Below are 3,006 nucleotides of genomic sequence, written 5' to 3'. Positions count from 1 at the left end.
AAAGAAATACACACTAATTGTTGATCGTACTATAAATAATTCCGATGTGTCCGGACTGCTGGTCTAGGCACAGATGGCAAATAAAAAACCTTAAACCTTAAACCTTAAATATCCACAAAGAAATAAGAATACAATTGAATATGATTGTCTGGTTGATGTTTTCTGTCATTTGTGAGTCTTGTCGTTGCGTGTCTTCTTCGTACTTGACAATGTCTAAGAGTATATTCACTCTTCTCACTATTAATTGTCTGCATTGCCTGTACTAGGCACACCAGCAAATCAATAGGTATGATTTAGAATGATACAAAAACAAAAGAAACAAAGAAATACATACTAATTGTTGATAGTACAATAAATATCCACAGAGAAATAAGAATACAATTGAATATGATTGTCTGGTTGATGTTTTCTGTTTGATTTTTGTTCTAAAAATATAAGAAAACACTTTAAATCTGAAGACTACTGCCTAATAGTCTTCATGTTGCCATTGTAATGACAATTGCTCGTATCCCGTGGGGCTCAATGCGGATATTTATTAGATCTCCAAGCGGCCCTGCACTCACCATCTGCATCACATCAAACAGCACAGAGAGATGGTGTTTCAGCAGTCGACTGGCTAACATAATATATATATATGATAATAGATGTATTATATATACTATATCAATTAATATCTAATAACAGTATATTACATAAACATTGGGTGACATATGAATATGAATTATTATATATCATAAAAAATAATAATACATAGTGCATTGAAGCGACAGCGATGTGTCATCCGGTCCTTTGGCAGCCAGGAGCCGCGTCACGTGGATCCAAGATGGCGGATGTTCAGTCGGCGTTCAGAGGGCCACCCGTTCACGGCCGTTTCAGAAGCTGCCGGTCCGACGGCGTGTCGGTGTGGCTGGAAACGGCACTGCACCTCATTTGTCTCCACTGCTGCAGTCCAGGAGGAATGAAAGTAACACCAACAGAGGTCCAAATCACCCTCACAGTGCTTCGGTACAGAGCCCTGATCCGATTGGACCTTACCACATTACCCACAATGCTAAGTTGCAACCAACTCAGCCACAGCAATACATTATCCAGCACCGTATTCTCCAAGGAACAGACAGTTGTAGTGTTTGGCAGATTTAATGCAGAAAAATGTAATAATTTGTAAAACTGAAAAAGAGCACAAAACACATGCTTTTGTAAATACAATTGTACACCATTAACTAATAATAACCAAAACAAAGACATATTAACGTAAACATGTTAATATAAATGGTAACTGGGTATAACTCACGGATGAAGCCGATTTAGTGGACCTTAAGGCGTGGATTGCGCAGATTGTCAACAGATTGTAACTCCGTGAGCTCGTGGGCCAAAAGCGGACTTCCTGAATGTCACTTCCGGTTACTCCGTGTTTATAATCTACCTAGTGCAGCTATCCACAAACGCCACTAGGTGTTGCTAGAGAGCACATCACGTATATAAATGAACTGGTTCCAACACTGATGCAAATCATCCAATGGAGCACAGCGGTCAAAGGTCACAGGAGAATACCGTCCCGGAGCCCAGAGGAGACACTCCCATAGAGGACGCTCTCCCGCGGCGGCGCCAACTCGCAAGGAGCTGCATGACGCGCTGCCGAAGATCGCGCCGCTCGGCTCGTTCGAGAGCCGCAGGTCGAGGTTCGTGGCCTTCGAGGACGCCGAGCGGGACTTCCGCTGCTTCATCGCCACGGGGCCGGGGAGGTCATCAGGGAGTTTGGGGGCGGCGAGGACCAAGAGTCCTTCACGCTCGACGACCACGACGGAGGTGAATGTTTGAATCTCAAAGCAGAACGCTGGACAGCTGACGCTCCGCCTCCCAGGACCAACTCTCAACCGGACAGCGGCAAGAGGAGACACGCGCCCAGGGTCCACGCCCACGGGCCTTCTGATCATTGGGTACAGCTATGTTTAATGACACAATTCATAAACCCTGACCTAACATCATAGGAAGAGCTCATTTACATGGAATATGCCGTGTTGTTGTTGGGTTTAAGGGATCTACTTTCTGTGTACCTGGGGGGGCTCACACAGTTGGTCCAGTATCCAGCACTAGTCACAGGCACAAGTTGGAGTGGGATGGCTGTTACCCAGTTTCCAACCCTAGTACGGTTCTGCATCTAAACCCAATAAAGCCCAATTTACCTAACCCTAAGCCTTTAACCCTCGTAATGTCCTCCCGTTGACTATACACCTGCTGTCCTCTGGGGTCAAAAATGACCCCGACTGGTTTGACCGTTATTTAAGGCATATAGTATAAATTGTCAATTAAACAGTAACAATAACACCGGGGAAGTCTTTGAAACCGTAACACAAGGGAACTGTGTATCTCATCTGGAGTACATGTACCAAACCGTATGGAGGAGAAACAAAGAATATGCTCTCCACTCCTTTTGCGCAACACAAGCACGACATCAATCGAAAGAAAACAAACACACCTCTGGTTCAACATGTTATGCAACATATAAATATATATATATATGAAAAGATGTTACACAATGTAAGATGCTACACAATGTAAGATGTTACACAATGTAAGATGCTACACAATGTAAGATGTTCCACAATGTAAGATGCTACACAATGTAAGATGCTACACAATGTAAGATGTTACACAATGTAAGATGCTACACAATGTAAGATGCTACACAATGTAAGATGCTACACAATGTAAGATGTTCCACAATGTAAGATGTTACACAATGTAAGATGTTACACAATGTAAGATGCTACACAATGTGTAGAGTGTACCGCCGGCCACTAGAGGGCAGCGTCTAATTACCTGACCGGATATGCCACGCTGCCTTCCGTTAATGTCAGCGTCCGTTTTAGTCTCGTCATTCATCCATTCCACCTCGAGGCGAGATGTTCACCCACTCATTCATGTGAGAACTGTTTACGTTATTAGTTAATGTGCATATACCGTATATCGTTATTTGTATATGTGTATTACGGTATTTATTACATG

General features: G+C 43.2%; 1 long non-coding RNA gene across 1 annotated transcript; it reads right to left on the bottom strand.

The window, feature by feature from the left end:
- Nucleotides 1-208: 208 nt before the first annotated feature.
- LOC130199663 (uncharacterized) lies at nt 209-2,554 on the bottom strand. Its single transcript, XR_008832871.1, has 2 exons — nt 1,292-2,554; nt 209-1,167 (listed from the first exon to the last, which is right to left on the bottom strand). It is a non-coding gene; the product is annotated as an uncharacterized LOC130199663 (long non-coding RNA).
- Nucleotides 2,555-3,006: the final 452 nt, after the last annotated feature.

This window comes from Pseudoliparis swirei, chromosome 9, assembly GCF_029220125.1.
Source record: "Pseudoliparis swirei isolate HS2019 ecotype Mariana Trench chromosome 9, NWPU_hadal_v1, whole genome shotgun sequence".
NCBI classification, from domain to species: domain Eukaryota; kingdom Metazoa; phylum Chordata; class Actinopteri; order Perciformes; family Liparidae; genus Pseudoliparis; species Pseudoliparis swirei.
The sequence above is the reverse complement of the archived record's forward strand: the minus strand, read 5'-3'. Positions and strand labels throughout refer to the sequence as shown.